General features: G+C 40.0%; 1 long non-coding RNA gene across 1 annotated transcript in view; it reads left to right on the top strand.

The window, feature by feature from the left end:
• Positions 1–21,973, top strand: part of LOC128108374 (uncharacterized) — a 122,721-nt gene that overhangs the window by 8,425 nt on the left and 92,323 nt on the right. Inside the window, exons 2-3 of the long non-coding RNA XR_008217452.1 lie at positions 14,502–14,572; positions 15,611–15,702. This is a non-coding gene — a long non-coding RNA (uncharacterized LOC128108374). The remainder of the gene's footprint in view (positions 1–14,501; positions 14,573–15,610; positions 15,703–21,973) is intronic.

Here is a 21,973-nt window from a genome sequence, read left to right as displayed (position 1 = left end):
GTGTGTGTGTGTGTATGTGTCTGAGTGCACCTTTGTATGTTCACTCAGAAGTCATGTGTTCGACAATAAATGAGAAATTTTGCATTTGTCACTAATCAAGTATGGCAGTGGTGGGATATATCTGTCACTCCAGTGTTAGATGTCACTGGATCACCTCAATAGATTAACTACACTTAGGTAAAGTCTCAAAATAGACCAAAACTTCAACTGACTATCATTTTAACAAGATATAGTCTGCACATGAAAAGAACACAGGACTCCATCAAGTTCAAAGGTCTTCCAAGTTAACAGGAAAATGATTTTTTTTCTTTATGAGTCTCTGAGTACAAAATGCAATCACAATAGCACCCTGGGGACACATATGATAGAACAGAGTGTATTGTGCTGGGGACACTGGTATGAGACAAGCCCTTTTTCAAGTCATGCAGCCTCTCTGCCATGCCATGCATAAGACAGAATGTTTGAGAGTATAGAAGTAGTCATAAGAATAGAATTTGTAGAAAACCATTCTAAATCAAAATATGCTTTAGTCATTTTAAAAACATGCAATGTTTAAAAGAACCTAAACCTGTGACTACATTTTCACATGGATTATTAGGAGTAACTAAGAAATGTTTTTGGAAAGAAAAACTCTGAAAAGCTAAATAAGTATCTGTCCTCTGTATGCCAGGGTGATGGGTGACCTCTGACCTAGAAGATGAGTAGGCAATCAGTACATGGTATCCTGATACAATGGGGTTAGGGTGCTAGGAAGGGAGTGGATGAAGCAGCTACCTGTGAAGTGAGAGGTTGCTCCACAGGTCTTCACATGGCAAGGATAGAGTATCAGAGGTACATGGAAGTGAGGGTTCTCTCTACTTGCTGAGTGAGCAGGTTCTTGGTGAAGGTCCTCAGATAATAGGAACGGAGTGCTAAAGGGCAGGGTAGATGAGGGTTCTACCTAGGAAACAAGAAGGTCCTGGGATGGCTGACTGAAATGCCAGAGAAGGGTGGGTGAGTACTCTACCTACAAGTCCTCAGGAGATGGGTTGCAATAGTCAAAGAAGAGGTAACCCAAACTGCAAAGCCAATGTCAGAGTCCTACAACAACATCAGCCCAATGTTCTAAGAGGATGGAGTTGGAATGCCGGAAGGAGGAGAAGGTGAGGAACGTACCTGTGAAGTGAGCCTTGTGAGTCCTTTATGATGGGTCATAAGAGTTTTAGAAAGTGAGGTTGGAGTTCCCAAAGGATAAAAGGGGAACGGTCCCATCTTGTCACGCTTTCGAGTGTCCTGGAAAAGTTTGAGATGCCTGAGGGATGAGAAAGGATAATATGTTGCAGGCGAGCTAAGGAGAAAAGATTTATTAGCTTCAAAGGACACTGAAAACTGGCAGACAGATAACAGGAACAAGACATTACAAGAACCAACATTTATTGACAGTATACTAGGGACAATTGGCTTGAAATAAAAAAAAAAATGCTATACTTTCATTCTGTTAAACTTGCATCTATACATGTCTAGTTACACATGGAAACACTGAGTTTCAATATTTCAAGAGGAGAGGCAAACTGCTGCTTAAAATACAGAACTATTCCTAGGTGACTCAGGCTAGGTTTTATTGTTATTATATAGGACACAGAAAGATAATGTTTTAAAAGCCAAGCACTGAAAGATCTTTAAGTATTAAAACATAAACAAAGGAATACAAAGTAAATGAATTTAACTGTCACCCATAATTTGGGTTAAAAAAGGCAGGCAATAGGTGTACTTAGTGGTACGCAAAGGGAGAGTAGAAAACTCAATTTCTTCTAGTGCAGCAAGAATGGATGAAGAAAGTCATAACACATGACTCCTTTGGAGTCCTACATTCGGCCCAGTGGAGGATCTCTGACAGTGATAGACATTGTAGGGAGATAGGAGGAATCCCTGGCTAAAGATGTATTTATTTTCATTTCTGTAAAAAGAGCTTCAAAACAGCAGTGATTTATCTTTCCTGGTTTCCTGAAACAAATCCTAACATTCCCAATTTGCAGTATGGAGGGTTGTAAGGCAGCTTTCCAGTCAAGGGGCATGTGTGATTTCAGAGGATGGATTGACATATCTAACACTAGAAGGTGAAGGAGCACAAAGCAAAGGTAGGATATTTATTCCAGAATTTTCTCTGGCAACTGCAAGGAATGATTGGGTCTTAAAGGATTCATAATGGTCAATGTGCAGTGAGCTATGAATTCTTCCCCGTGGGGGAGAAAATAATTTGCCTGTGTCATTGCTGAGCTCACACAGGTAGAAACAGCATACTACGGGTCACAGTAGCTACCATGGGGCCAATAGAGAATGGGAAGAAGTGGTCAAAGACCCAGCAAGGGGTATTTTGAATCCTCCAGATAAGTCTTCTGTGAGAATCCAGCCATATAACTTCACCAATTACTGCATCATCTCCTGAAATGATGAATCTTTGTCTATAACAACCTAAAGAACTCACCCAAAGGGCTCAGGCTATAGAACACCAAAATATTTACATGTCTGTTTTAATTAAGGTTACTGTTACTGTGATGAAACAGTATGGCCAAAGCAACTTGGGGAGAACAAGGTTAATTCACTCATAATTCATTATTAAAAGCAGCAAGGACAGGAACTCAAGCCGGGCAGGAACTTGGAGAGAGGAGCTGACTTAGAGGTCATGGAAGAGGGCTGCTTACTGGCTTTCTTCTTATGGCTTGCTCAGTTTGCTTTCTTATAAAACCCAGGACCATCCGTCCAGGGTTGGCACCACTCACAGGCTGGGACCTCCTCAATAAATCACTAATTAAGAAAATGCCCTACAGGTTTGCATATGGCTTGATAATTTTTTAAAGGTTTATTTATTTATTATGTATACAGTGTTCTGCCTGCGTGTATGCCTGCATGCCAGAAGAGGGCACCAGATCTCATTATAGGTGGTTGTGAGCCACTATGTGAGTGCTGGGAATTGAACTTAGGACCTCTGGAAGAACAGCCAGTGATGTTAACCTCTGAACCATCTCTCCAGCCCCTTGCAGCCTGATCTTATGGTGGCATTTTCTCAATTGAGGCTTCCTCCTCTCTGATGATTCCAGCCTGTGGCAAGTTGATATAAAACTAGCCAGTACAACATCTAATCACATATAGTATTTAGACAGCATACTGGCATAGAGGATGTTGCATGAAAAAAAAATTAACTTTGTATAAATAAGCAAGAGACTTTTTAATATCTGCTATTCCATATTAAATCATATTACTCGTCATAGACTTGCAGACAGGTTGACCACCTGACAAGTTTAGGTAACATTTCTAAGTTCACTATATGTATAATCTATTTTCTGTTGTTGTAACAAAACATTTGATGCTGGATGACTTGTAAAGAAGAGTGAATTTAACTCACAGCTCTGGAGATCTGAGACCATGACACTGATACCAGCTATCAGTAGATGGGACCTTCAGGGAACATCACATTATGGAAGATGTCTTCACAGTAGCAATGTGTGCAAGAGGCAGAGATTCTATAGTGAGACAGAAAGCTAGGTAATGTAGAGAAGACAGTCTTACTCTTTCATTCCAATGCCATCTACTCTCTATTTGAATTATTTCCAGAGGCATTTCTCCTAATGATCTAATCCTCTAAGTATCACCTCTTAAATGTTTTGTGACTTCTCAAAATCATCATACTGAGGATCATGCTGAAAACACGCAAACTCTTTATGGACACACCTAACTCTTATCTAAATGATAGTGTTCACGTTCACAGCAGGATCATTGTGGGGCCATCTGCTCCAAGCATAGAACCTTCTAGAAGAGTACATAATAACCTTACATAGGTTTGAAAGCTTATGATATTGCTAAAATGTTCCAATTTGAAAAAAGACCTAAATCTCAAAGAGTTCATACAAATAATTAAATGTAAAATGTTATTATTTTATATCAATTATTTTTAAACAATATTTTGATACATTAGGCTCAATAAGATATTTCTTATTTGAACTGAATTTGCCTATTTTACTTTGTCTTTTAAAATATGGTAGTAGAAACTATTGAGTCCATCAGGAGCTTGAATTCGCAGTCTGCATCTTTGTTTGAGTTGTGACAAAGGACCCAGGGCAGAATAGATACATCAGAGCTTTCCCCATCTAAGGTATGGCACCATTGTCGCTTTAAGCCCTGCATTTGCAAAGTCACAGTGGAGACTGGTAGATGATGATCCTGGAATGAGGGATATACACTGGGGCTGACCTGGGCCAGTGAAGATATAAAGTTACCCTTCCAGTTAATAAGGCCAGCGTGAGTGCCACAATGGCCAAGTGTGAGGGCCATGAAAGAAGAAGAGAGAATCTTTTTCCATTTTGTCAACAAAAAAGTATGTTTCTCCCCCCCCCACCTATTTCATTTTCTTTCTACCCTAGAACAAACTTACAAATTCTTATTTCAAGAGAAAGAATAAGAAAAGAAAATCCAGGCTCTAGAGAACTTCGTGAGTGGCAGATATTATTACATGGCATTTTGGATATATTAAATGCAAGTGTATTGGAAACATATGGGTTGCATTTCTTTTTAAAAGACACCCATGTGTAAAACTTAATGGGAAAAGTACTTGGCAGAGGGCTGCCTTCAGCTTTCCAGATCCCTAGTGTTTTCTTGCATAGATGTCCACAAACCATTTAAAGAAGGTTCTTCCCACAAAAACCCAGCAGGCCTTCCTCTATATCACTGTGGCTGTCTTCGAGCATGCTCATGTTCTTACAGGCAGATATTCAAAGGTCTCGAAGAAGTAAGAACTTTATTTAAGCATAAACATGGAGAGCTCATGTGTATGGGTGGTGAAAGAGTCTGAAATCTGAAGGGAAGGGCAGTCTTTCCAGTATGTCTGCTTAACACAGAGACAAGGAAAAGCTGTGGGGAGTACAGAACACAGGTTTTCTGTTTCTGGTCTCTGCTTCTCTTCAGGGATGTATGGAGCCATGAGGAAGGTTGCCCTGGTGCTGAGATGGCCTTCGATATCGTGCTTTAAGTTAAGACTCATAGCCGCAGCAACACAGTTAAGTCCTTGTACGGGCAGTGTTCATTGGCTATCTTCACAGTTTCCTTGATCTTTCCAGCTGACTCCTCTGTGCAGCCTAGGAGATTCCTCTTGGAGGAATCCTTCCTCAGGATGCTCTTCCTGTTAGTTTCAGAAGAGATAGAAAGGAAAGATATTTTCCTAGGCCACTTCATCAAGTCCCTTTTACCACCCTTCATCCTAATGACCGTGGTCATTAGCTTCCTTGGCCACATTCTCACTGCACACAAACTCCTTGGGGGAGTGAAAGATTTGAGCATCCTCATCACAGCATCTCTATGTCTGCCATGTCATAGCAGTCACTGATCACCCATATTTATGTAATCCTTTCTATGCTGAACAATTACTGTGACATACAAAAAACGCAACATGCAGAGGTTGGCAGGTCATTAGAAAATCCCCTGTCATGTTCCACAGTCTTTAAATGATTCTCACTATCGCTCAGATCAGACTGTAGGGCCTAAGAGTAGAATCCAATATTGTACTAGGGTCTAGGATTTTTTTCTCATCACTAAATATGCCTGTTTAGATGAGTTTAATAAACACAGATGCTTCAGGCCATAGACAGATACACTGTGAATTTTAGATCTGAAATTATCTTGGGAAATGTTTTGATTACAGTGAAGGCTGATGGTGAAATGTAAGATGTAGTGAGACTTCTAGCAAGTTCCCTAAAGTGATAATACCACATGTTATAAAGAAGAGGCTCAGGGCAGTGTACAAGGTGCCCAAGGCCAATGAACATTGTAAAACCTGTAGGAAAATCACATATCTGAGTTACTGTTTGTCCTGAGAAGGTTGCAAGACTTTCTCCTGTTTTCAAAGGGCAACCTCATGAGTGAAGTTTGACAGTACCCAAAGCCTCCTTCCATCCCAGGCAGAAGGATGTCTTGTGCCTTCTTGGAGACCAAAGTTCTGTTCAAGGACTAGCTTTTTCTTCTAGAACCCACCACCTCCCCCATGGTGGTGGAGAACAGTACCTTTGAGAAGGGTGTCTGTGTCCCACTGGCATCCTGTGTATTAACACATGTACATTGCAGGCAAGCTAATCCCTCTCGTAAGCTCCTTGGCTTAGCTCGTTTGCCAGATCCAATATGAGGGTTTAACCTTTTCTTTTTTTCCCTCTTTGCACACACTCCATGGAATCCAAATAAAGAATTATAAGGACTTGGAAGGTTCTTTCCATCATTAAGCAATTTGGTTAAAATTCCAACATTTTATCTACCTTTTCCATTCTCTTCTTTCCCTTCACCATTTGGGACTCATGGCTGACATAAATGCCACTGGGGACATGTGGAGAGGAGAGAGTGGGAACATGAGTGGAATTTTCCAAATTAAGGTGGCTTATTGGCTTTTGTTGCCAAGCAAACTGTGGGAACAGGAGTGCTTTGACATCTGGGTTAGGCTTTCAAGCCTAGAGCCACACATATTTCAGCTCTCTTGAACACAGTGTGTCTTGTACTCCACATTACATCTACCTAGTTCCAACTGCTTGCTCCTGTTGGTGCTAGAACATAAAGTCAACAAATCTTAACTGAAAAGCTATGGACTTAGGAATTGTTCTATGATCTCAGGGTACTAATAGTAATGAGAATTCCTGGGAACCTTCCCTGTGCCAATGTTAGGTGAGCCCAGAAACTTACAGAGGTGGATCCAAAGATTCTCTATACTTGTTAGCTAGGAACACTGAGACACACTGAGTAAAATGCTTCTTTAAGTCTTCATAGAGATAATATAAGACAAGCAGACAGAAGAATTAGAGTAAAACCTAGGCAGTCTGGACCAAGATACAGGCAAGTGTCACTGTCGAGGAAAGAAAATGGCACAGGACATTGTAAAGGAACAAGCAAATTTTACCTATGGTAATGATGTAAGGGAGCTGAATAAGAAAATCAACATGTAATACACAACTCAATCTTAAAAATATTTGTTAATCTAAATATTATAAGATATGATCTAAGTTTATTATCAGCATGACTAGATATAGGTTCACTTAGGTGTTGGGGATATCTACTGGAGATGCCCTCTCCAAACCCCACCCCCGAGAAAGCCCATCACTCAGCAGCTCCACCGTGGAGGGTATCAAGTCTGGCCCAAGACTTCCCCTCGTGGTTTTTTCCTCTTCTCCTGGGGCCACTCAGGGATGTTCTGCTCAGATCAAACCTGGACTTACTAATTCTGCCTGATTTGACTTATTTCATTGGTGGTGTTACTACTGGAGGATTTAAACTTTTCACTAGGAAACAAGCCTCTGGCATGTGTGTAAGAGTGTTTCTGCATTGAGTTATTAACATGGGAAAACTCACCCTGAATGTGGGCTTCATCATTCCATAGCCTGAAGTCCTAGACTGAAGAAAGCTAGCTAAAGAGCAGCATTCATCTATCTCTGCTTCCTAATTTTGGATGCAGTGTGACAGTTATTTCATGCTTCTGTGGCCTTCTTCACCATGATGGAGTATTTTCTTGGATTTGTGAGCCAAAATAAAACGTTCCGAAAGTTGCTTCTTGTCAGGTCTTTGGTCATAGCAATGAGAAAAGTAACTAAAACAGTTATGAGAACTTTCAAATGACTTCCCTCAAAGTCATCAGATATGAGAGATTTTATTAGACTGTTCTTTAAAATATACAAAAATGTGTATGTTATGGAAAGATACGAAGAATTTGGATTGAAATGTTTGGTGCCCTTTATAATAAAGAGAGCCAAATGCCAGCTAGTATTTGAAGCTCTTCACCTATGTCACTCACTCAATAGTCTTGTGACTTACTTGTAACTATTATTCTGCTATGATGGATGATAGAGAATAACTTGCATAGTTCAATACATGGGAGGTAGCTTGCTTCAAAGATCAGTAGATTTGCCTGAATATCTGTATAAAGTTGTGCAATGCAGCAGAATAAATGATGTGGGTCACTGTAGAGCACCTCTGCTACCTTTGTGTCTGGCAGATAATTGGGAATATTTTGTACATATCATTCTGCAGCTTGCGACTTCTCATTTCACACAGTTCCTTTTTCATTTATTATCATAAGGGTCTTTTGGAGGTCACCCAAAGTCTAAGTGGATTTCACAGCCATTGCATGTCACTAGTGTTCTCTGTGGGACTCTTGGTTCTTTCTGTCCATCCACTGCCTCTATCTCTTCCTTTATCCTTCTTCCCTGTAGAGTTACCCACTGGGGACCAGATGCTCAACTATAGGTACTACTTTGTATCCTACTATTCCTCTCACTAGGACTGGATAGTATAGGTTGAAGAGACCCATCCCCCACACCCACCCACACGCACAAGAGAGTGCATAAGCCCTCAGCCAGCAGTGCTTCCATGGCCAGATGCTGTACTGTGGCTTAGCTAGTCGTAAGAACTCCAGTGCAGAAAAGACTCTGAAGGAGCTTCTGTGCTCCATGGCTGTGGAAGGAAAACTAAGAAATCTTGGCTAAGCATGGCAGATTTTCCAGGAGATTTCCTGAGGCTGACAAGGAGATGAAAATGAAGACCTGGTGATAATAGGGATTTCTGAAAAAAGGTCTGAGCTTTGGCATTGGACCAGTCTGGGCTCCATTCCCAGTTCTCCTTCTTGCTAGCTGCATGACCTTGTTCAAGAAATCGCTCAATACCCCTGTCAGTTTCCTCATCAGCAAGAGGGGGAAATAGTAATTCCATCCTCGGACATGAGTGTGACACCCAATTGATGAAATCATTGCAAAAGTGAGTCATGGGCTGAAGATGTCACTGCTGATGGGGGTGAGGGGGGTTACAATAAAAGACTGAAGTGAGTTGCAAAAAAAGAAAAAAGTAAAACTGAGAAAATCCTAACCTTGAATAACATTCCTAACTTGGAATTTACATTTTATCTCAAGGCTATTACTATTTCATTATCTTTTCTTTTCCAAAGCAGATCCTTTAGAAATTATGATTCTACTGACCATGTGTGATTTATAAGAAAAGAAAGTTTTTTATTTATTTATTTTTATTTATTTATTTCTTATTTATAAGAAAGAAAATTTGCTTTGACGCATGAACCCTCTATGACTATTGTAACTGTTGTTTAGATTAGGATGTAGGAGCACAATTATGTTGTAAAGCACTGCCTACCTCTGGAGGTGTATTGCCTTGGTCATAAAATCGGAGTGTGCACTGAGAGCATCACTGGAATTCTGAGAAAACATAAAGCATTTTAAACATTGGCCATTTATAACCATTTGCAACAGTTATAGTAAAAATATCACACCTCCAAAGGAGGAGCCTGTGGATAATAAGAATAAAATAAAATGGTGACATAACTATGGGAAGAATCTAGTGTGGTGAAATAAAACTTGATTTTGAAGATATGATTGAGACCGTGATGCTAATTTGTCATTTTGTCAATAAATGGATTTTCTATGATTCCACACTAGTTTTCATGTTCCAGTGCCAGGCAGCCCAAATTTGTTTTGCTTTCTATCAATCTTGTTTTAAAAATTTAAGTTTTTTTAATAAAATGTATAATTTGTAGGCCTCATAAGATAGTAATTTGCCATGTGTTTTAAAGAAGATTCTTAATGTTAGTGATTCTTTACCTTACCCTTATTTTGCCCTAGCATTCCATTCTCTTCCCCATATAAACCTCTCTCTCCATGTCTAAATCCTAGTTTGATTTCATACAATTTTTCATAATACTAATTTATGGTTCAATTTGTCATTTGTCTCAGTTAGGGTTTCTGTGGCTGTGATGAAGCACCATGACCAAAAAGCAAGTTGGGGAAGCAAGGGTTTATTTGGCTTCATTTCCACATTGCTGTTCGTCACTGAAGGAAGCCAGAACAGGAACTCTAACATGACAGGATCCTGGAGTCAGGAGCTAATGTAGAGGCCATGGAGGGGAGTAGCTTAATTGCTTGCTTTCCCTGGCTTGCTCAGTCTGCTCCAGGACCATCATCTCAATGATGGCACTGCTCACCATGGGCTAGGCCCTTCCCTGTTGATCACTAATTGAGAAAATGCCTTTATAGTTGGATATCATTTCCTCAACTGAGGCTCTTTCCTCTCTGATGACTTTAGCTTGTGTCAAGTTGACACACAAAACAAGCCAGTACATCAGTAGATTATAATTTTCTTCCAGATTTTGCATAAAGAAAATAATTTTATTTAAATTGTTTATTTCTGTGACCTGGGCTTGAATTGGACAGGACTGTTTTGTAGATGTCACCAAGAGACCTTGACTCAGGAAAAGATAATTTTATGGTAGTCAGAGGACACTAGACTATTCTGTTTTCAGAAGAAATGTTGAGTGACAGATAGGACTGCCAAATCCATTTGTAGAAAAGAGGAATGAACTTAACTTCTTTCATTTGAGAAATTCCCATGACACATGACCTTCCATGAATGTGCCTTGGGTTGTGTCTTAGTCACTTTCTTGTGACATGATAAAACCCTCTGACATTCTTAAAGAGGAAAAGGTTTCTTATAGATCCATGGAGGACATAGTCCATCATAGCAGTTAGACATGGCAGCAGCTGAGGAAAATATGGCTACAGGAACAGGACACAGAGTGTCTACCTTGCCTCCCCCAACTCAGGAGCAGATGATGGGCAGGGAGTGGGTATAAAGCCTTTAGACCTACCCTCTGTGACTCACTTTCTCCTCTAGTGAAGTTCAATTTACTAAAGGTTCCATAACCTTCCCAAACAGTGCGACCAGCAGGGGACAAAATGTTCAATACATGAGCCTATGGAGGACATTCTACATTCAAACCATAATATCCAGCTAGTGTCTTAATTGTTGGAGAAAATGGAGCAAGGGATGGTGAGTGATAGAATGTGGCAAAACTGGTCCCTGGTAGAGGTAACCACAGATACTGACTGTGTGATTAGTAACTAACTGTCTTAGAGTTTCTGTTGCTGTGAAGAGACACCATGACCGTGGCAACTCTTATAAAGGTGTTGGTTTACAGTTTCAGAAGTTTAGTCCATTATTACCATTGTGGGGAGCATGGAGGTGTGCAGGCAAACATGGTGCTGGCTACATCTTGATATGCAGGAAACAGAAAGTGTGAGCATCATACTGAGGGAAGCTTGAGCAAAAGAAACAAGGCCACTCCTACTTCAACAAGACCACACTTCCCAATACTGCCACTCCCTTTGGGGGCCATTTTTTTTCAAACCACCACATTCCACTCCCTGACCCCCAAAGGCTTGTAGCTGTATCATAATACAAAAATGCATTCAGTTTGACTTCAAAAGTCCCATAGTCTATCTCAACAATGTTTTAAGTCCAAAGTTCAAAGTCTCTTCTGAGATTTATGAAATATCTTAAAATCAAATCTATAAAATCAAAATTAAAAACAGACCACATGCTTCCATCGTATAATGGCACAGGATATGCATTACCATTCCAAAATGTAGAAAAAGGAGCATAAATAAGAAATACTGGACCAAAGCAAGAACAAAAACCAACTGGGTAAACTCCAAACTCTGCATCTCCATGTCTGATGCCAAAATGCTCTTCAGACCTCCAAATCCTTTCAGCTTTGTTGACTGCAACACACTTCTTTTTCTTGGGCTGGTTCCACTCCCTATTAGCAGCTCTCCTTGGCAGGTATCCCATGGCTCTGGCATCTCTGACATCTTAGGGTCTCCAAAGCAATCAGGCTTCAATTTCATAGCTTCACACAATGATCTCTCTAGGTGTCCATTCAGGGACACCCCTACACATTCCTGACCTCAATGACCTCCTTCTACACATGTCTGACCACAATGGCCTCCTTCATTGTTCCTTGACTCTAAAGCCAGAACCACGTGGCCTAAATTGCCAAGTTCTACTGCTTGCTGAATCTGGAACATGGTCCCCTAGTTCAGTTACATCTTCACCAGGTTTCTGTTTTCAATGGTTACCTTCACTGTCTAAGCTTGACTGTCATTGAACTTGGTCTGTAGACCAGGCTGGCCTCAGACTCAGAGATCTGCCAGTCTTTGCCTCCTGAATGCTGGGATTAGAGATATGCACCACCACACCTTGCTCTAAGTTTTTCTTTAATTTTTTTTTTCCCCAGTTCGGAAACCTAGCTGGACAGGATCTTGCCCTGAGGTCACCACTCCCTTTATTCTGTTTCTTAATCCATTTTATGTCCTTGAACACAGGATTTAGCTCTGTTCCACTTTCTGGTGCCCCTGTTCTCAATCTGTACCTTATTCATTTTTACTTGCTAGGCTTGCTCCTTTTCATTATAAATCTTCATTAGAGTTAATACTAATAACCACACAACAGAGTCTATAATAGTCTGTTTTGAGTGTTCCTCGGCCATCTGAATTAATCCAAAACTCTTCACTTTAGCCTCAGGCAGACTCTTTGGATAAGGGCAAAAACCCGTCATATTCTTTACCAAAATATCACAAGAACGATCTCTAGGCCACATGTTAACATTCTTCTCCTCTGAAACCTCTTGAACCAGGCCCCCACAGTTCAAATCACAGTCAGCACCACTGTCTCCCATGTACCTACTGTTATGGGCCATTAAACAGCACTTAAAGCATTTCACTGCTTTCCTAACCCAAACTCCCAAAGTCCATATCATTCCAAAGAAAAACATGGTCCGGCCTATCACAGCAATACTCTAGTCCCTGGTATCAAATTCTGTCTTAGTTAGAGTTTCTATTGCTATGAAGAAACACCATGACCATGGCAACTTTTATAAAGGGAAAACATTTAATTGGGGTGGCTTACTTTTTTAGAGGTTCAGTCCATTATCATCATGGCAGGGAGTATGGCAACAAGCAGGCAGACATGGTACTGGCTACATCTTGATATACAGCCAACAGGAAGTAAACTGTCTCACGTGGCATGGCTTAAGTATATATGAGACCTTAAAGCCCACCTCCACAGTGACACACTTCCTCCAACAAGACCACACCTACTCCAACAAGGCCACACCTCCTAATAATGCCACTCCCTTTGAGGGCTATTTTCTTTCAACCCACCACAGTAACATTCCAACAACTTATTATATATAACTCTTCCTTAAAATGATCCTATTTGACAAGCAGTAGATGTAATTTTGTGCCTTCATTGTAATAATTGGGAAATATAAGCCAAGGATGTGAAGTACACTGTTCAAGGAAACAGAATGATGATAGGATTCAGCGGTAGGCTTCCCTCAGTCAGATGCCCTACTTTCAACCAGTGTTCTGTTTGTCCTCCTACTGAGTATAAATTAGCTCAGTCTCGCTAGGAAAAGATTAAATCTCCCCCCACTCCTAGTTTCTTCTTGCAGATTGTTTTTTCTTATGTAGACACTTAGTCTATGTCATAGTAACATTTTAATTTTCTGAAATCTGGTATCTTCCATTTGGGTCTCTTTCTACTGGCTCTGAAAGCCATTGTAAGGAGAGAAAATTAACTTTCCTTCCTGGTCTCCCATTTGCATTTTGCTTACTCGGCTGCTCCTCTGCCAGATCTCAGTGTTATTAAAGAATATTTTGTTATTCTAATGCAAGCCTCTGAAGTTTTAGGAAACAATATTCCCGTATTTATCCCTCCCGAAGTCACTGACTCAACTTCTCAACACTGACTCCACCATCTGTGTCTTCCTACTAGAGCTGGGACTGGATCTGCACATGTTTCTACTTTGCCAGCTGTTGGGGTCCACCAGTGAAAAGTGCTAAAAGAAAACAAAGAGCTTTAAGGATTGTAAGAGAGAGGGGCTGGCTCTTCTGCTTGCTTACAATTTCTCTATAACCAACCCCAGCAATGCAGTTCAACCCCCAGCTGAATCCTGCACCTTGCTGTCTCACTCACCTTCACAGGACCTGATTTTTTCCAGTTATTTAGAATTCAGTTCGCTAATTTCTAATACTAACTCCTTCTGTCAAAATACCTAGTGGAAACAACATTTAGGAAACAAGAGAAACATAAAGATTGGTTCCTAACTGAAATGCCCTTAAGGCTTGCTTCTCCCATTTTCCTCTGCAGAGCAGTAACAGAGTGTGCAAAGTTGACATTATCTTAGAATTGGCAAAGTTCAAATGTTGACATTGGAGAGGTGTGCTCTGTGTGTATTGGGGAGATATTCACCTGTGGACAATTTTAATTACAGGAAGCTTTCAAAGCAAGGAGTTTTGGAGAAGTCTGCATTATATAGGATTTTTATCCAAGAGAAGATTGTGTTTACAGAGTAATATGTGCTGTTGATCTTGTCACATGGGTGCTCTACATCTCAGTCTAGATCACACACTCCTGTGTGGACCTAGGAGAATGTGTCATGGTCTGTTATGATTCTTACATCAGCATGACTTGTATTGGGAATAACATCTTTAGGTCTTAGCTGAGATGAGGTTGGTTGCATACCCTTATCTCCCAGGGCAGGTTCATCCCCTTCTCTTCCTTATTCACTTTGTTACTGAATTATTTCACCTAGCAATGCACATTTCTATCCCTCCATTCATTCTTTTATTTAATTTCTTTTGCCCGTTTTCCCTTAGATTTGTGTTTGTCCTGGATACAATACTAAAATGAGAAAATTAAAAGGACATCAAGTTCAAGGAGCTCTAAGGTAAGTGGGGAAGTTCTATTTGAATTAATTCTGGATGCTAAGAGAAATAAGTCTGATGAAATTCAGCCCAAAGAAGGACTTGTAATAAGAGAAAATCATGGAAAGATACACAGGTGCATATAGATGAGAGGATATAAAATGGTTAGGAAACTGCTTGGCTTAAAGCTGAGGCATGCTGGGAAATAAGAATGGTAAACAGTACAGAAAAATTAAATGAGCCCTTTTGAAGGAAAGAGAAATGTGCCCATGTATGTATGTATACTAAGTGGGTGTGTATTGCTTTAAAAGTGTGTTACAGACACCATGATGAAAACTCAGACTATTAAAATTCAACAATAGCTACTAATACGGCCAAGAGCCTCTACTCTTCATTAACTCTCTCCAATCACTGAAAATAATGTGATACTTAAAAAACTGGTGAAATACCCATTTACCCATTCATCCATTAATGTTTTCTCTAACCACAAGTGGTGGGAATCTCTAATCAACTCCATAATTATAACAATAAATAAGACTGCCTTCAGTCTTAGCCCACAGCCTTACTCCAGAAACAAGTTGATTAAATATGAATTTCTAGTGACTTGCTATTAGCATTATTTCTGAGTAAGTAATGACTGCTTTGGAAAGATATAAGCAATGTCACTGAAGGTTCAGGACAGCATTCTAGAAAAAGCAGATGGCATAGACCAGAGATTTAGTAGGAGGTCATCAGACTAGGATGAGGGATGATAAGTGAGTGCTCCATGGAAAATCCAACACTTGTCATTTTGGGAATCCACTAACAGTTTAGGATTTTAAGAAATGGAGAAGTTTCTCATGATTGGATTATAGGTATGACCAAAGGGCTGCAGAGATACACAACTGGCAAACTTCCCAAGGTTGTTTATGTCATGTGAAACCCTGGGGAAGTACAAGTGAAGGAGACTTGTTGGAGTTGCCATCTGGCGTCACTGTATACAGTTCATCTGAGGGAGAACCATGGATGCAGGTATAGTCGTGTGAAGCCTGATGGTTACTAATCTTGAGCTGCTTCCTTAGATACAGAAAGATTTGGAGCTATTTCAAGGTGTTCAGTTCTTGGACTGAAGATGAAGAGGCACATAGACCCACAGTTGCTGATGGTAGACAAGGTATTATTGACATCTCTATTGATCGATTGCAAAGTGTGTTTGCATGTATCAGCATTAGTCGAGGGCCAAAATTATGGATAGATGATGGTAAAGACAGATAATTCCTGTAAAATTTTGGGTGTGAGGCAATAAGGTGGTGGGTAGGTGGGTGGTAACTGAAAGCAGGAAAAGAGCAAGAGAAGATTTTTGTTTGATTTGGGTAACACTGAAAGTTCTTAGCCCTGGATTCGGAGAAATAAGAGGAAAAGAGATTGAGAAGTGTATTGAAGAATGTGAGATGCAGTTCTGTAAGGGTAGAATCACGCTTTAGACCAGAAAGTATAAATCAGTTTTGCTGTTAGAGAAATGAAGACTGTGTATGATAGGGGTCATTTCTTGGTTTTTGATTATTGGCTAGTTTTTTTAAACTTTTATTGTGTTTATTTGTTGACAGTTTCATACATGTATAACATGGAGTTTGATTATTATAACCTCCCCTCCACTCTCCCCCTGCTCTCTTATCCACCTACTTTCTACATGCTCCCTTCCCATGACTTTTTGTGTGGGGTTTGTTTTGTTTTATTTGAGAAGTACTGAGCTTGATTAGAATCATCTGTCAAACTATCTACTGGAGCCTAATCGGTAGCTATCTCAGTTGTTACACATTATGGCAACAATGACCTCACCTCCCCAAGGGGTCCATAGTTCAGAAGAGAGGGAAGGGCCCTGTAATCTCCTCTCTAATCCATGATTGATTGTTGATAGGCTCAGTCTTGTATAGGCCATTTTAGGCAGCTATAGGTACTGTGAGGTCATGTTTACACAGGCTGTGACATGCCCAGAAGACATTATTCCTCAAGTCTTTTCCCTATCTTTTTGTATCTGTTACTTTTTTATTACTATAATAACATAATGACCAAAGGTAACTTATAGAAAAAAAGTTTGTTTTGGCTTATGGTTCTAGAGGGTTAGAGTCCATAATGGTGGGAGAGACATGGAAGTAGGCAGCAGAAACAGGAAGCTGGCTGATTGCATTTGCATCTACAGGCAGGAAGCAGAGTGTGAATAGAAAGTAGGGCAAATCTATGAATTCCCAATGCCTGTTCCCAGTGACATTCTTCCTCCAGCAGGATTGTACCTCCTAAAGATTCCACAGCCTCCCTAAACAATGCCACCAATAGGAGAACAAGGGTTCAAATCATGAACATAGGGGGGACACTTCTCATTCAAATCACCATACTTGTGTTGGTTAACTTTTGCTGCTTTTATTAGTTTCATGAACTAACAGTAAATATGTTTTAAGAAGGGAAGAAATTAGAGGGCTGCTTAGCTGAAAACTTGTTAAGTTGAATCTTATATAATTTGCATGTATATGTATAAGAAAAAAAATATAAGGCTTTAAAATAAACCTCAGTAAAAAAACCACTTTTGAGCCAAGGACTTTCCCTTGCAAAGTATTTACTAAGCTTTTCTCCCCATCTTCCTTCCTCTTTGTCCCCCTGCTTTGCCTCCCATTGAATAATGATTCGTGTCAACAGTTGAGTAACAAAAGTTGAGTAAACTTTTGGATTTCTATAGTTTCTGTTCCCCTTTAGTGTAACATAGAATAATATGAAGCCATGTGGGAAGAACTTTCATGATCATACTATTTCAGGGAAAAAATGATATAAGTATGTATTTCACATGCATTTCCCTAGGTCAAAAGGAAGATGACGTATAGTGTTTTTAAAAACTCAGGGGACTGACTACCTGTGCTCTCATGTACAAAACCATTTGCTCCTTTTCTAGTGTAGGGATAAAAATTCCATCAAAAGCAAGCAACAATACATTTTGGTCACAATGAAGATTGGTTAATATTAATACTTTATTTTCATATTTTCTACAAGAAATATAGATGATTTTCACTTTCTATGGAATATGGTAAATATTAATACATTTTAGTAATTTTTTCATCATAAATAGCAGCATTTTTTGAAAAACGAATTCCTGGCAATGGTTGAGTCTCTATTCACTAAGAATAATAGTGGAGGAAACAATGTCTCATACAAAGGTATTAGCTGGAGCACTCCAGATAATCTGCAATGGAATTATTTTACTATCCCCTGTATTGCATTTTGCTACATTTCTTTTATTTTTCTTACTAAAAGGTAACAAAATCTCACTAAAGAAAAATTGAAAAGAACAATCATAATCTACTTCATAATCTGTTGAAACTATTTTTTGCACCTGAGATCTTCTCAGAGAGCTTTACACTTGGTTATTTCAGTATAACAAGGAGATTTAATATTAATATGCTTTTCTCATATTCTATAATTTATATGTTTCCTTAGCAGATTATTGTGTTACTTAAATTATTTCAACATTCCTTAACATAAACTATGCAGGGCAAAAGGAACCGGCCAATCAAGACATAGAAACATATAACTGAAAATGCAAAACTCCTCTGAAATGTTGAGAGAAGCACATTTTTAAAGACCAATGATTGTAAGTTTTCTTAGTCACCAATTCTGTTTCAGGAAAGCCAATCACTGTGGATATTTTAGAATTCCTTCTTTCTTTCTTTCTTTCTTTCTCTTTCTTTCTTTCTTTCTTTCTTTCTTTCTTTCTTTCTTTCTTTCTTTCTTTCTTTCTTCTTTTTCATTCTTTCTTGTGTATGAGTATTTGCCTACATGTATTCATTTGCACCATTTACATATCTGATGCCTTTAGAGGCCAGAAGGAGATTCAGATTTCCTGGAACTGCTGTTATAGATGGATGTTAACTGTCATGTGGGTCCTGGGAAATGATCAGGGTCCCATTGCAATTGCACCAAGTGCTATCAAACTCTAAGCCATCTTTCTAGCCCCAGGGTAGATATTTAAAAACTCAATTTGGTTTTAATTCACCAACTAACTCGTGTGTGTGTGTGTGTGTGTGTGTGTGTGTGTGTGTGTGTGTGTGTGTGCCTGTTTGCATGTTTGTGGGTGCACATGTGTGTGGGTATGTATGTAGGTCCAAAGTTGATGTCTGGATCTTCTTCCACCATTTGTATTTAACTGGAGCATGGTCTGTCACTGGACCCATGACACAAAAATTACAGCTGGTCTAACTAGTCAGCTTGCTTTGGGGATTCCTGATCTTTGTCTCCTAAGTGTTGGGATTATGGGCTCTGGGATTGCATGATTCTAGGGATCTGAATTCTGGTCTTCAGGTTTGTGTAGTAAGGCTTTATCCACTGAGCAATCTCTCTAGCTCTAAGACGACTTTAGCAGAAGCCATGGACCACCTTGCAGGAAAGGTGGAGACTGTGTACACGGTCCATCCCCCCTCCCCACCATGCAGGTATTGTTAACAAAGGTACTTTCATTTGTAATCCGAGGCTGCTTTTTCCTCTTCGGTGGGTCAGCAAATCATCCCTGCTTTGTGCTCACCACACCCTGCTGCTTCTTAGCACAACCATCTTTATTCCAGTTCAAGTCACTGCCACCACACTAAGTTGGTCTCCTTCTCTTCAGTCCTTGCCTATTAGGGTTTATTTCTCTTGTTAGCCCAGAACGATCCTCCTAAATTCTAAGTCAGATAATCCACTCTACTTAAATCATCTTTCCTCTCACTCAGAACAGATTGCAATGCATTCTCTGGCACAGAACCTAACAAGGCCTACTCTTGACGCTGTTCTTCATTGCCTTTGTCATTTTCTCTTGTCCCATTGGCTCCAGACTTTTCCTCACTCTCTCAAAGAGTCCTTCTCTTGACTCAGATACTCCACGTTTGAATGAACACATATGAAAAGGTCTTCCCATGTGTACTAACATGGTGTAGCCTACCTAGCCTGTGTTTTGGATTTGATGGCACCTCCAGGCTGAGGGGTGTCCCTGAACACTCTATTATCTTTATCATCTGCATCATGCTGTTACACACTTCATGTTTTTTCTTGACACTTACTAACCTCTTTCATGATGGATTCCTGACTGATGGATGGGTAGATATGTCAGTTCCCCCATGTAGAATGTCAGCTTTCTAGGGATAAGAACTGGTTGTTCAGTAGATGAGTAGATTCCTCACACACAGGCTGTGCTGGTTCAGTTTTTCAAAAGTATGAATTACCAGGGTCCAATGGGTAAAGGATGGGAGCAAATACCCTATGAATATTTTTTTTTTTACTTTTATAGATAGGGTTTCTCTGTGTAGCTTTGGTTGTCCTGGAACTCTCTCTGTAGACCAAGCTGGCCTTGAACTCAGAGATCTGCCTGCTTCTGCCTCCCCAGTGCTGGGATTAAAGGCATGTGCCACCATCACCTGGCCCCTATGAAGATCTTTAACTAATGTGCCTTCTCTGGGGAATAAACATGGTTCTCACCAAAATTCAAGCATCTTCTTAGCAACTGTGGTCCATATCCAATAATCTCTTCCTTGTTTGTTTCCCTCCTAAAAGAGACAATTGAGTTACCTGCTTTCAGTAGGATGGGATGCGGTTATTAAAAATGTACACAAAATACACAACCCATAGAAATACTTATTAAAGTGGTTTTGAAGTTCAATTCTTCTTGATCAAAATGTAGTAAGGTTTCTGTCCTTTTTAGCTGTTTGAACTTAAGTATGTTTACTCACTGTTCCAGGCTTATTAATGTTGATTATAATAGCCTTTACATAAGAAAGGGATGGGGTGTACAATTAATAAAATTCATGAATAACGACATTCACAGCTCAAACTTGAACTAGTGCAACGTGTCTTCACTATCACTATAGCTGGGCCAAGTGGGAAACTGTGAGCACTTCATCATATGTCTAACATGCAGTGATGGAGTGAGACAGAATTCACATCAGCACAAGGATTTCCAAAGTCTTCACTGGGGCTAGGCTGTGCTCACCACCTCACCGCTTCATACCTCAGGACAGCAAAGGTTCTTGATTCAGCAGCTGCCACATGCAGCTCACCAGATGGATACCAATTCTGTTACAGTTGGAGCTGCTCAGAGACGAGAGTCAGGGCATAGTTCTGGCTATCATTGGCCCTTCTTCTCTGGCTCTTGAATGAAGAGAAAAGTAAAGAAGTCCCAGGGCCCTGACAGGATGCAAGGCAATGAAGAAGTGGGTATTTTGTAAACAAGATTTTTTAAAAGAACAGAACAAGCTCTGCTTCTTTATCTACCACCTCAGAATTATAAATACAAGCTCTGCTTCAGATCCTGAAATGAGCCCAATAGGGACTCATTTGTACCCAAATTGTCTCCAAAACATGGGAAACTACTAGAAGAATGATGGAGCAAATTCAGGTAGAGTCATCCAAATGATGGGCGCTGTCAGAATTTTCTATTATCATGTCTCTTTCTCCCTCTCTCTTTCCCTTTTCAACCTTCCTCTCTTCCTTTCTCCATCTCTCCCTCTCTCCCTTTTCTTCCTCCTTTTGTCCCCAACACTGACTCTTTCTCTGTCTTGTCCTACCCAAACTTTGGCTGCCTTGGATTGGATTTACTTTCAAATTTTACCTTTCCTCCCATGAAACCAAGAGTCAAGGCCAATGCAGTGTAGAGATTCTGTGTTTCCGAAGGGTGTCCTTCTCAGTGATTCTTGCAAAAGTGTCAGAGAGGTCTGCCGTTGACTGAGGTTGGCTCACCTGTCTATTCTTAAATTCCCATGGCTGGGGAAAGGAGTGGAGTAGTTGGAAACCTACAACAGGTGTGGGAAGCAGTTGAGATCTCATTTTAGAGTGTGTTGCAGTTTTGTTATTGTTATATAATTGAGGAGATTATTTTCTTCCAAAAGTTGAGCAAATGAAAAGGAGTCATTTAGATATTATCAATAGTAGTAAAAAGTAGATTTCATCATGTATAATTCACTTTGTTGTTTCACAAAGTTTACAAATGCTATTTAGCCATTTTCCAGATCCCAGAAGCTGGGTAACCTGGTGATCCCAACAACTGTTGGGCAGATGGGGACCTGGGGCATTTCACTCTTCACAATCCTCACCTGGAGCCAAAGTGGTCAGACATGCGCTTCTGCCCTTCATTTCATCCTCCATGCTCCAGTTTTTAGGGAAAAGGAGTAGCATTTGATACTCAAACTCCTAGGGGTTGGTGGTCCTGGAAGAAATCCCAAACCAGCATCTGGGAGACCTGCTGCACACCCCACTCTGACTGTAACAGCTGTGCCAATTGGTTCAGACACTGCTGGGCTGCAGGTCCCTCATCTATAATCAGGAAGTTTATTTTCAGCTTTAACAATCTGTGATTATTATTTCCGTTTACTGATGGAGTAACTAATTACTTCATTATAGAATTTTTCAAGACCAGTTACCTCCTGTTTGGTTCA

This window comes from Peromyscus californicus, unplaced genomic scaffold, assembly GCF_007827085.1.
Source record: "Peromyscus californicus insignis strain IS unplaced genomic scaffold, ASM782708v3 Scaffold_13__1_contigs__length_99412109, whole genome shotgun sequence".
Classification (NCBI taxonomy): Eukaryota; Metazoa; Chordata; class Mammalia; order Rodentia; family Cricetidae; genus Peromyscus; species Peromyscus californicus.
This window is presented reverse-complemented; position numbering and strand designations above follow the sequence as displayed.